Raw genomic sequence first — 13,114 nt, 5'->3', positions numbered from 1 at the left:
AGAGAGACCCAATGGAGTTTTCCCCAGGCTCTTGACCCATGGAAACTCAGAGTAGTAATAAATCTGTGTTGTTTTAATGCACTAAGTTTGTTCCACAGCAAGAAAACTGATATAATACTAATGTAACCACAATTTAGATCAAAATATAGAACATTCCTAGCTCCTCAGAAAACTCCCTCAGGTGCCTCCTGGTTAGCAAAGCCTGCCACACCAAGGGTAAACATTACTCTCCCCTCTGGCACTATAAACTACTTTTGGGTTGTTTTATTTTTTAACTTCATATAAATGGGCTTATGCAGGATGTATTCTTTTTTATATAATTTTTTTAGTTGCATCTTTTATTTCTGACTTCCTTTAGTTTACATTATGTCTAGATTCATCCATGTAATTGTGTGTAACACTAGTTCATTCTTTTCCATGCTATGAAATATTCTACTGTTTGAATATATTGTGTCCTATCTATCGTTTATGAATAATTAGGTCTTTTCTACTTGGGGTTATTAAGCTACCATGAACATTTTTGAGCATGCTTTTAGTAGAAAAGAAAGAAATCATCCTTTTTTTGGAGTATACTCCAGGAGTGGCATTGGTGGGTCATAGGATTTGCATTGCATATCTTTGGCTTCAGTAGGTTGGACTAGTTTGCAGTCTCACAAGTGATCAAAAGAGTATTCCAGGCATTCTACCCTCCCAACACTTGGTATTGTCTCAGCCTTCGCTTTTTTTCATTAGAAAAATAGGAATAATAATGGCACCCACCACCCAGAGATGTTGGGAGCATTCAGTGAAATTATATGTAAACGTCTTCATAAAACAATACTTGTTTGGTAATAATACTTGTTGATATTAATTTCCATTTTGCTAGCCTGGTTACACAGTTAGAAGTGACTGTGATGGGGTTCAAAGGATGAATTCCACCATCAATACTCTTTTAATCAGGCCTGTGAAACCATTTCTCAGTCATTTTTAGTGGCCATCAATCTCTGTAAGTATTTCAAAATTATATCTTCTTTTATTTACCTTCAAATTTTTGTTTGCTTATTGACTAACTGATACAGAGAATTGAAAAATCCAGGTGCACTATATCACTGAGCTATATTCACAGCCCTTTTTTTTTATTTGGAGATAGGGTCTTGCTAAGTTTCAGGGGTTGGCTTTGAACTTGCTATCCTCCTGTCTCAGCCTCCCAGGTTGCTGGGATTACAGGTGAGTGTCACCATAACTGCAACAAAATTATTTCTTCCTTCACATTCTGTCCTGCATTGATTCCCATAAAGTTTGTGCTCTTCCTACACAAGTTAAAAGATAAATAGATGTGTAATTGAACAACATAGTGGGTGTTTGTGTTGTTGTTTATTTTATTTAGAGAAAATCTGTACACTCTTCATCATAATTTACTGTGGAACATTCCTTCTGCTACCTGTCTTTGCTAACTTCCGGGGGAGAGAGAGAAGGAGGAGGCTGTTTTCAGGCTGTTTTCATACTGTGTGACAGAAGCATGTGTTCGGGAGGTGAGGGCTCATCACATTCCACCATCATTAATAACCCCAAGCCCCCTCCCTTCCCATCCAACCCCTCTGCCCTATCTAGAATTCATCTATTCCTCCAATGCTTCCTCTCCCTATCCCACTATGAATCAGCCTCCTTAAATCAGTGAAAACATTCTGCATTTGGTTTTTTGGGATTGGCTAACTTCACTTAGCATTATCTTCTCTAACTCCATCCATTTACCTGCAAATGCCATGATTTTATTCTCTTGTACTGCTGAGTAATACTCCATTGTGTATGTACACCACTTTTTTTTAACCCATTCATCTATTGAAGGGCATCTAGGTTGGTTCCTCAGCTTAGCTATCGTGAATTGTGCTGCTATAAACATTGATGTGGCTGTGTCCCTGTAGTATGCTGTTTTTTAGTCCTTTGGGTATAGACCAAGGAGAGGGATAGCTGGGTCAAATGGTGGTTCCATTCCCAATTTTCCAAGAAATTTCCTTTCCATATTGGCTGCACCAATTTGCAGTCCCACCAGCAGTGTATGAGTGTACCTTTTTTTCCCACATCCTCACCAACACTTACTGTTGTTTGTATGCATAATAGCTGCCATTCTGACTGGAGTGAGAGGAAATCTTAGAGTGATTTTAATTTGCTTTCTCTAATTGCTAGAGATGTTGAACATTTTTTCATATATTTGTTGATTGATTGTACATCATCTTCTGAGAAGTGTCTGTTCAGGTCCTTGGCCCATTTATTGTTTGGGTTATTTGTTTTTTTGGTGCTTAGCTTTTTGAGTTCTTTATATACCCTAGAGATTAGTGCTCTATCTGATGTGTGAGGGGTAAAGATTTACTCCTAAGAGGTAGGCTCTCTATTCACCTCACAGACTGTTTCTTTTGCTGAGTAGAAACTTTTTAGTTTGAGTCCATCCCATTTATTGATTCTTGATTTTAATTCTTGTGCCACAGGAGTCTTATTAAGGAAGTTGGGGCCTAATCCCACATGATAGAGATTAGGGCCTATTTTTTCTTCTATTAGATGCAGTGTCTCTGTCCTTGATCTATTTTGAGTTGAGTTTTGTGCATAGTGAGAGATAGGGGTTTAATTTCATTTTGTTGCATATGGATTTCCAGTTTTCCCAGCACCATTTGTTGAAGAGGCTATCTTTTCTCCAGCGAATGTTCTTGGCGCCTTTGTCTAATATAAGATAATTGTAGTTTTGTGGGTTAGTCTCTGTGTCCTCTATTCTGCTGAGTAATACCATTGATCTACCAGTCTGTTTTGGTGCCAATACCATGCTGTTTTTGTTACTATTTTTCTGTAATATAGTTTAAATTCTGGTATAGTGATGCCACCTGTTTCACTCTTCCTGCTAAGGATTGCTTTAGCTATTCTGGGTCTCTTATTTTTCCAGATGAATTGCATGATTGCTTTTGGTATTTATATGAGGAATTTCACTGGAATTTTTATCAGAATTGCATTAAATCTATACCATGCTTTTGGTAGTATGGTCATTTTGATAATATTAATTCTGCCTATCTAAGAGCAAGGTAGATCTTTCCATCTTCTAAGGTCTTCTTTGATTTCTTTCTTTAGGGTTCTGTAATTTTCATTATATAGATCTTTCACCTCTTTCTTTAAGTTGATTCCCAAGTTTTTGTTTTTGTTTTTGTTTTGAGGCTATTGAAAATGGGGTATTTTTCCTCATTTCCGTTTCTGAAGATTTGTCCCTGATATACCAAAATGCCTTTGATTTATGGGTGTTGATTCTAATATAAATATTTTTTTTTAAAAAAGAATAAGTAAAAATGTACATGGAAGTAGGTAAAGAGTTATTAGACAAAAGTAAACAATAAACAAACACATGAAGTCATCTTTTAAAATTCTGAAATAATTTGGGATTGTACATCTATCTCTATGCACAACCTGAAATATTTATTTAGAAATCCTGGAAAAAAACAATTTTTTAGGTATATATGGAAACTACCCCATAGGGGAGGTTTATTGTTCTCATTTTACAAGGGGAAAAAGATTCAGCGAGAGGTTAAACAAATGGCCTCAGGCCCTCGGCTGCCCATGGTTGGCAGATCTGGGATTAAAATCAAGTTCTAGGGCTGGAGGTGTATCTTAGTGGTACAGCACTTGCTCGGTACACAGAAATCCTGGGTTTCATCCCCAAAACTGCAGAAACAAACAAAAAACATGTTCTTCCTGGCTTCCAATGCCCCAGGACACCAAGAATGGACATGGATCCACTGGAGCACTCAGGCCACATTCATACACAGGTACCCTAGCACTGCTGAAGAAAGAACCCAGGGCCTCCGGGTCTGACCTGGATGCTGCTGTCAGAATTGTGTGGTTAACTGTCTGTTAACCTGAGTGAATCTCAATATTCTAATCCGTGAAATGACAAGAATTTTCTCTCTTTATAGGATTACTACAGGAATGGATTAAAATATGTAAAATGTCTCAGACAGGGATGTGTCAACTCTTCATTGGGGATCTTCTAAGGGCTAATTTTTTGTGTCAACTTGGGTAGGCCACGATGCCCAGCTGTTAAGTCAAACACCATTCTAGAAGTTTCTAGGAAGCTCTTTTTAGATGTAACTAACATTTAAATCCATAGAACTCAACTAAACTAGACAACTGTTAATGATGTGGGTGGGCCTTATCCAATCAGTGGAGACCTTAGGAGAAAAGGCTGAATTTGCAAAGAACAAGAATTTTGACCTTAAGACTGCAATATCAACATTTATCTGAGTATCCAGCTTGCTGGGCCCAACCTACAAACCTTGAACTTGCTAGCTCTCACGATTCTCTCTCCCTACCCCCTCTCCATATTTGTACATGTATAAAACACATGTGTGTATACATACACTCACACATAGATCAGTATAATATATATATAATATTAGTTCTCCCTGTCTGTGAGGAACATGTTCCAAGACCCCCAGTGGATGCCTGAAACTACAGACAGTAAGTACCCAACTCTCCATATACTATGCTTTTTCCTATATGCTCTGTAGCATTTCCACATAGTACTAGAGTTAATCTGTCCTTTTATGTTTTATTCTCTGATGCCTCTTTTGCATCACTACTTTTGTGCTTTGGGACCATTATTAAGTAAAAGAAGGGTTTCTTAAACCCAAGCACTGTGATACCACAACAAACTGATAACTGAGTTAGCTACTAAGTGACTAAGGGTGGGCAACATATAGGGATAGCCTGGACTAAGAGATGATTCACATCCCAGGATGGAGCAGGAAAAACAAATTTCATCACTCTATTCAGAACAGTGCACAATTTAAAGCCTATGGATTGCTCATTTCTGACGTTTCCAATAACATTTTCTGACTATAGTTGACCATGGGTAACACAATGAAAGGGGACTGTTGTGTGACCTATTGGTTCTGTTTTCTGGAAAACCTGACTAATGCAGGGGTGGATGGCAAGACTAGAAAGGCTTCAAAAAGGAGATCCTGCCCAACCAGGTCTTCCCAAAAGTACAGGCATACTGTCAGAGTTGCCTAGTAGAATTTGAGTACCAGCAATGCTAAAGATGCACTAACATGTTATTAAGCCTTTAATCTGCTCTCTAGATGACTGGCAGGAAGAAAATTCTATGGGGAACTGAGGGACACATGGGAGTCAGGGGTATATATAGGTGTTGAGTATGTGTATGTATATGGAGGCAAGAAATTTGGGGTAGTTCAGTGAAGCCAGAGTTGTGCTAAGAGAGCCAGGAAGAAGCAAAAGCCATAGTAGAGTTCAGGTGCTTCACCAGGGAAGCGCCTGGTTCTCCCCTTTACAGCCTGGGCTTGCCGCCATTTTCTGACATGACCATCCTCCCATCTACCTAAAAATCTCATGTTTTCCAGCTCCATCCTCCTTCAGGCTGTCCCAACCCTCTACAGACCAGAATCTCACACATTCCCTTGCCCAAGTATCCACTGCTGCCTGGTTACAGTGGCCCCTCCCTGCCTCTGATGGATGTCAGTCCCTGGACATGGGACACACTGCCTCAGCTTTCCTCTTCCAAGCCCCTCTTGCTTCCTGGGAGTTCTTTCTAAAACACACACCTGCCATGCCACTCCTCACTGCCTGTACAATAAAGTTGAAGTTTCTTGGCATGTCACATGAAGCCCTTCACTAGATGGCCCTATCCAACTTTTAGCTTACTCTGACCCACACCCTATCACAGGGCCTTCACATAAATGATTGTCACTCAGAATTTCTGTCCCAAATATGTCAGGAGGTTTCCCACACCTATGATGCCACTTGCAGTGGTCTTTCTGCCTGGAAAGCCAGTCTTACACTTCACTAGGCAATTCAAGGCTATTCCGTCTTCAAGGCTCAGTGTGCACATTACATGTTAACCTTCCCACAAGTGGAAGTAAATATCCCCTTATATTTCTTTCCCATAGTCCTTTTAGGTTCATGTGTTTATTTTCAGCACCAATGAGTAAGCTTCTTGAATCCTGGTGCCTAGCGTCATACCCAGTATAGGGTAGGCACTTAATCAACATTTGTTGAATGAATTTGAACTGGAAAGGGCTGGCTTAGATTGGAAAGATTCTTAAGCAACTATGTCTGTGGTCAAACAAAACTGGTAAATGGCTGAAGTGAGATCAAATCTAAGTTTTCAGCTCCAAATTCAGGGTTCTCCCTAGTACTCTGCAACTGCCAGTTATAACAGTGGAGTGTCCTGGGATAATCCATAATTCCTGAAGAAATGGTGGCAAAAAGTAAACAAATATCAGGGTCAACAGGAATCATCTCTCTAGAGCCCATCCTTAACCAGATTTGAACACAAAATTCTCATTGACTGACTGCAAAGTAAGGTCCAGGGGCAGAAGACAGGCAAATACCAGGGTGCATCTCAAACTTCACACTTCACAATATGAAGCATATTTCACTCAGAATCCAGTAGATATGCATGTATATGAAGAGAAATTACCAACAAGGCTGATCTTCACTACATGCAATGTTGCTCTCTATTCTGTCTTGGGTTGTTTCATTTAGTTCTGTGGAAATTCACTAAATTGATTGCAGGACACTGTCATGGCTAAGTTCTACAGTTGGAAAAACACTACAGTGGTCAGCGATGTGGGATGATAAGTGACATATGCAGAAAAGACACCCCTTCCCTCTGTGCCTTGGATCCCTCCTGCTCCCTTCTTTCCCCCATCCCTTCCTTCTCTAGTGCCAAGATATTTGGTTTCATCTACTATCCGCTTATGCCTGCCTTTTGGACAAATGCACATTATTTCTCTTCCTCATGAAAATTCTGACTTTAAGTTACTGTAAATATCATTTATACAATAACTCTAGCATGATATATTATCATATAATTGGAAAAAAAGGGACTCTATTTTTCCTCTTTTTAATATTTCCATGAAACAGATAGCCCAAGGACTCAGTTTTGGCAATCCTTCAGGTCTAGCTCCCCTGAGGACTATGTGGGTATCATCTTTACTAGGACCTCAGGATTATAAGGGGTAACCTAAATCATGGATGCCCCTAAGGGTCTCTGAGCCTCTTACCTCCTTGGTCATGAATCATTTTACTCTGTGGTCCAATATAGCATTCAGTCCTCATTCTGCTTCTTTCTTTGTAGATGGAGTTTACATTCCACCAAGGCTAGTCACCATCCATGAATCACAAAGTCCTCTTCTCATGTGGCACACTGAGTAGAGCTTTTCCTGGTACAGACACTCATGGAAACCATGAATAATAAACAAGCAGCCCTCATAAAATTAATAGCAACTCTGTGCCTCACTTCCCCCAGCTCCCCTGCTCCGTGCCTTCCTCAAGCTTTCCAGATCTCTGTACATGCACTTATTGCCAAAACCAGAATGCTCTTGTTGACAATTTTTGCGTATCTACTTTGTTTGGCCCATTAAGCCTGATGTCCCCAAACCATCTCGTCTATGTAGGTACAAGGAAAAGACTGAGTCAGTGGCTTGCAGAGATTTTCAACTCTCTAAACAAGTTTTCCCTCAGATTTTTATCCTCTGCTCAATCCTGTTAGAAATCATAATGTACCACACTGATCATGTGCGCATCAAATGTTTGTGTTGGTACTTCAGATCAGGGAATCCTTCAGGAACCAATGAGAGACAGCATTTCTAGGCAGAAAACTGAGGTTGGATGATTTTTCTAATGTTTCCCCAGTATTAAGTAGTACAGCACCTACTGTACAGTACCCCATACTGAGGTGTGGGTGTGGTTTGTCCCCCAAGGGTCCATGTGCTGGTCCATGTCCAGTACCTTCATTATAGTGGTGTTGAGATGGCGGATCATTTGAGAAATGGGCTGGGTCACTAGGGGTGCTGCCTTCAGAAGGGAGTAATGTTGTTCTTATGGGGACCCTGGCTATTTCTTATAAGAGTGAATTGTTATAAAAGAGCAAACCTGGTTTCTGAATCTCTCTGGCTTCCTATCTTACCACGTAATTCATTCCTCTCACAAATCGCTCCCACTATGATACCATCTGCCATGTTGTGATACATCCAGGGGGACCTCACCAGAGAAGAGCAGATGGGATTGCCAGATCTCAGCCTCCAAAACTATGAGATAAACAAACCTCTCCTCTTTTAAAGTTCCTAGCCTCAGGCATTTTGTTATAGCACAGAAAACAGACTAAAATGCCCTGCGTCTTTGCATTTATGGACTGATGTGATTCATTCATTTCTGAAAAATAAAGTGTTCTGTGAAATTGTGCATGAAAGATAACAGGGTTCATGGGAGAAGCATAACTGAGGCAGATCCCCAAAGCCTTACAACTTTATTACCAGTGGCCTAATGCAATACTAACAGTCATATAGTATTTGTCATAATCAAAAGACTGACACATTAATAAGCCATATTTGATTCTTAGTAATAAAATATAAAAGCAAATATGGGACTTTATCCTTTGAAAAAGTGGGCAACCATATGATTTAGCAACTTAGGGTATATACCAAAAATAATTGAAAGCAGGATCTTGAACAGATGTTTGTACATCCTTCTTCAGGGCAGCATTGTTCACAAAAGACAGATGATGGAAGCAGTCCAAGTGTCCATAGATGGATGAACAGATAAAGAAAATGTGGTTTATACACACAATGGAATATTACTCAGTTTTTCAAAAGAAGGATATTCTAATATAAGCTGTGACACAGATGATCCTTGAGGACATTAAGCTAAATGAAATAAGTCAGTCACAAAAAGACAAATACTTTATGATTCCATTGATGTGAGGTCTCTAGAGTAGTCAAAGTCATAGAGACAGAAGTAGAATGGTGGTTGCCAGGGGCTCAGGGTAGTAAATGGGGAGATAATGGAGAATTTAATGGGTACAGTATTTGGGAAGATGAAAAAGTTCTGGAGATAGAGGGTTGCAGAACAATGTGAATGTATTTATACACTTAAAAATTATCAAGATGGTAAATATTATTTATTTGTAGTGTTGAAGATTGAACCCAGGGATGCTCTACCATTGAGCTACATCTCCAGCCATTTTTTTCAATATTTATTTTTTATTTGTAGTTGGACACAATACCTTTATTTTATTTATTTACTTTTATGTGGTGCTGAGGATGGAACCCAGGGTCCCGCACGTGCGAGGTGAGCACTCTACCATTGAGCCATAACCCCAGCCCCTTATTTATTTATTTATTTATTTATTTAATTTTGAGACAGGTTCTGTGTAAGTTCCCAGGCTGTCCTGGGATTTGCCATCTTCCTACCTCAGCCTCCCTGGTAGATGGTATTATAGGCATGTGCACCATGTTATTATGTGTATTTTACCATAATTTTTAAAAAATGGTGTGGGTCACTTCATGGAAGGGATTTAGTGGCTTAAGGGCTGACCTTGCTAAGTTGTGAAGACAGGATAAAATGCACACAGATTGAGAGAACTGAGCGGGCACCACTCCTGTAAAAGACAGATGAGTACAGAGGAAGAAAGCTGGTGAAGGAACTTCACCAGCAGAGCTGTGGCTTCTGGCTGTGCTGTGCACTCATAATCTGCCTTATCAGTTGTGCCAGCATTAGCATGCAGAGGAAAATCACTGCAAATCAATGTGACTTTCATGTTAGATCACCACTCTTTCTCTATCTAGCAGTTAAATTGCTTTACAGAAACTCCCTGTTAGCAAAGCAGACCATACCACACTGTCAAAACCAAGTTATTCAATGGAGTCAGGATCCTATCTCTTCCCACCTTTACTGCATCATGCTTAGCTTAAACTGATAGAAAGTTCACATATTTAGGCATCTCCCCCACCCCCGTACCAATTAATCACAGTAGTGTTCTTGAAACACAGTTTTTCTGCAAGTGGTATTAAAAAATATATATCTTAATGAGGCTTGACTTCTACCTGATGCTTGCTTAAAGTTAGAGACAGTGGAAAACAGTGAACTTACTGGAGGCCTACTGGGAAAAGAGTCCATTGATGCAGCTCAAGAATCACCAAAATGTTTCCTTCCCTTTACTTCCACGTAGAACACATAGTTTTCCTAGGAATAAAACGTTTTGCATCTGCATAAGGTCTTTGAAAAGACAGGAAGTCCTGCAAATGTTCAAAATGAGGAACATTTTGATTAAGACAGTTTCAGCCCATCTTGAAGACAGGGTATTTTACAGTGTGTAAATGGTGTTTGAGACTGTACAAAAAAGCCAACCACAATGGAAAATCTTTAGCTACAAAGGCAAGTACTAGATAAATGTGTAACACAATCACAACATTTTAAAAATACTTGTGACAAGTAAGAGAACTGAGGCAATTTTTAAAATTTTTGAAAACTTCCCATAATGATATAATCTAAAATAACATTATAGAAGTTATTCATAGCCTGCATTCCTCTGTGTTAATTATCATACCAGTTTATCTATCATTTGTTATCTTACTAAGTAAGGCATGTAGATAAGACAATGAACTGCTTAGTTATGTCTCACCTTAGTATTTTAGTTATCAATTCCTGTCTTTAAATTAAAATCAACTTATGTTCTATAGACCTGCTTACATGGAAACAATCACAGAATGCTTGGTGGAGCACTTGCCCCATGCCTGCATTTGATCCCTATCACCAGTAAAATAAAATAAATCTGATGCTCCATTCCCATAGGAATAATCTTGCCCAAGGGGATGGGGCAATCAGACTTCATGGCTTAGTCCCTACCAATCATCTTCAAATCAAGGCTGACTCTACTGATGGAATCCAGATGCCCAAAGTCTACTGACAGACTTTCTCTACCTAAACAGAACGTGGATGGTGCCAACTAAAATGTCATCTCCCCTATGTGCCACCAACACAGTGACATAATAAGGCCTCCACAATCTCATGTGTGAGACAATGCAAGAATTTTCAGAGGTGACCCAATTGGGTTATGAGAGCTTTAATCAGTGAATTAATCCACTGTTATGGATTAATTTGGTAGCATTGTATGCAGATAGGGGAGAAGGTACGTCACTGGGATGTGCCTTTGGAATTTATATTTTGTCCCTGGTTAGCAGTGTGCTCGCTCTCTCGCTCGTGCTCTCTCTCTCTCTCTCTCTCTCTCTCTCTCTCTCTCTCTCTCTCTCTCTGTTTTCTTGTTGTCATGTCCTGAGATGCTTTCCTCTGTCACACTCTTCCACTGTGATGTTATGTCTTACCTTGGGCCCAGAGTTTTGGATTTGGCCATCTATGGACTGAGATCTCGGAAACTGTGAGCCCTAAAATTTTCCCCTCTAATTGTTCTTGTTAGGTCTTTGGTCACATCAATGAAAAAAGCTGACTAAAACATGGCCTTACACTCCTCTTTCCATCAGAGGCTCCTGCTCTCTGCTACACTGGCTGCAGGTAGTCCAGTCCTCATGCCACAACATGGCTATTAGAAACAACCCTAATTAATATCTTTAACATTAAAAAAGGATGATAGATCATCACCTGTTACCCAGTTAGTTGGTGTTTTGTGGCCATGATAAATAATCTATTTCCCTTAAGGCAGTAAGATTTACACATTTTAATCAAATAAACTATTTGTGCCTTCCCACTCTCTCTTCCTGACCTATGAAGTGATGTCAGTATTGCCAGGGAATTGAGGAGTTAGTGGTTGGAACATGTTCCCTTTGACTTGCTTGCTTCAGAATTAGTAGGACACTCTAGTTAACTGCTCTAACCTTCAATCCCAACTATATTTCCAATGCTCCTTTCCTCTCCCCTTTCTACCACTTCATCCCTACCCAAAGACCTCATTTTCCTCACCCCTCATATGGCCAAAGGTTCACCTAAATTGGGGAAGGAATGAAGGATTTCTTTGAAAGGGGTCAGCACCTTACATACAAGGAGGACAGCTCTGGGCAGAAGCTAGTAGACAAAGCAAGGAGGTTAACAGCTAGGCAGACACCCAGGTCTGCATATCATCCATGCTGCCCCACATACTGCTGGCCCCGAAGTCCACAGCTCTAGTGTCTGTGTCTCCTTGCTCTAGTCAAGGGAACACCAGCTAAGCCATGGCCTGAGAAGGTAGAATCTGCCACTTGGCACCCACTGCAGCTACCTGGAATGCTACAATCAGTCAGAGCTGAATGATGAACCCTCCGGGACCAGAGAACACTCTTGAGAACTGCTCAAATGTGCTTGAGCAAAGTCGTGCCTTGGCCAACATGTGCACATGATATGCAGAGTCCAGAAAGGAAAGCTGGATTTTGCTAGACTCCAACTCTTCTTACAGAAGTTACTTTTTGTACAGCACCTGGCATAGTGCCTGGAGTGCAGAAGGTGCTAAGTTCTGTTAGCTCTCTTTCTTTTGTTGTATTTTTGGCAGAGAACATGGAGCTGACTTGCATTCTTAAATTATCCCTCTTGATAGGGGAAGATGGCACTGGGGAAGGTGAGTACCGGCTCTCTCACATACGTGCTGACGTTTCTCACATGAATTAGGTGAGACAGGGCATTGCAGCCTCAGAGATCTGGGTTCAGTCTAGGTTCCATCTGGACTTGACCACTTATGGATGTATCCCAGAGATAGGGGGCTTCGCCTCTCTGGTTATTTCTCCAAAGTGGGGAAGATAACTGTAACCTCACTGGTTTATAGGACCAGCTGGAATGGAGTAGACACAGCTCACCAGTAGCACAGGGTCTGAAATACAGTGGGAAGTTACTCCCTTCCCACTCCATGTGCTAAGAGCCTCCTCTGAATGACCCTGGACTGCACTTTGCACTGATGTGACCTTGTCCTATCAGTTTTAACCTGTGAAGCAGGTATTATTATTCCCATTTTATAGGTGAGGAAATTGGATAAATAACTTGCTTAAGATTACCTGTCCAGAGAGTTTAAGTGTTAAAGCTGCACATTTCTGTCTATAGTTTTGGAGAACCAATCTCAGACCCTGTGGACTATGACATTGCAAGATGTGGTATCAAGTAGCCAGAACGTTTCCAAAAAAGGTTACCCCCACCCCCAGTGTTGGGTGTTCTATGCTTCCCTTTATTTATAGTAGGGTGTTTTGAGTTCAGTATGGAAGGTATGATTCTCCAAGCACAGGTAAACATCTCCTTTTATAATCACATCAGTAGTGTAAATCCTGGTAAGAAAGACCACAACTTCTAAAACATCAATTCTTCTTCCTCTTTCTTCTTCCTTCTTTCT

The sequence above is a fragment of the Spermophilus citellus genome (assembly GCF_964194105.1).
Source record: "Spermophilus citellus genome assembly, chromosome: 1".
NCBI classification, from domain to species: domain Eukaryota; kingdom Metazoa; phylum Chordata; class Mammalia; order Rodentia; family Sciuridae; genus Spermophilus; species Spermophilus citellus.
The sequence above is the reverse complement of the archived record's forward strand: the minus strand, read 5'-3'. Positions refer to the sequence as shown.